At 37.9% G+C, this 557-nt stretch overlaps 1 protein-coding gene across 1 annotated transcript in view; it reads right to left on the minus strand.

Moving 5' to 3' along the window:
- The window catches only part of EMH_0010640 (uncharacterized protein), a gene marked incomplete at both ends in the record, with an annotated part of 2,367 nt that overhangs the window by 738 nt on the left and 1,072 nt on the right, over window positions 1-557 (minus strand). The window lies entirely within an intron of this gene.

Here is a 557-nt window from a genome sequence, read left to right on the forward strand (position 1 = left end):
TTTGTTTATATATACACCACCCACGGGCTCTCTTTTGCGGGGTGAGTGCAGTTTTTTTTGTTTATTTTAATTAAATAGAATATTATAAAATGTAAGATAAAGTAAATTTATATAATACAAACAAACAAAACAAAAAAAAACGCAGCAGCACCAGAGGAGCCGCAGCGGTGGCGGTGGTGACCTGGCTGTTAGCCGCCAGCAGAGCTAGGGTTTAGGGTTTAGGGTTTAGGGTTTAGGGTTTAGAAGATTTTTAACTTATTTCTTTTTTTTTCGGAATAAGATTTATCAAATACGCCACAGGAATAGGGTTTAGGGTTTAGGGTTTAGGGTTTAGGGTTTAGGGTTTAGGGTTTCTGTTTCGATACCACTGCGCGGTGAGCCGGCGCGCATCGATGAATTTTAAGGGTGATAAACCCCCACCATCATAAAATATAATAAACGGAATAAATATAATTTATATTAAATAAATTTTATTTTTTATTTTCTTTTTTTTTAGATAAACAAATTCACCGCGCCGATGCTGTGCTCGTCTGGCGGCGCGAGCAGCTGTCGATACA

This window comes from Eimeria mitis, genomic scaffold (assembly GCF_000499745.2).
Source record: "Eimeria mitis Houghton genomic scaffold, Emh_scaff392, whole genome shotgun sequence".
NCBI classification, from domain to species: Eukaryota; Apicomplexa; class Conoidasida; order Eucoccidiorida; family Eimeriidae; genus Eimeria; species Eimeria mitis.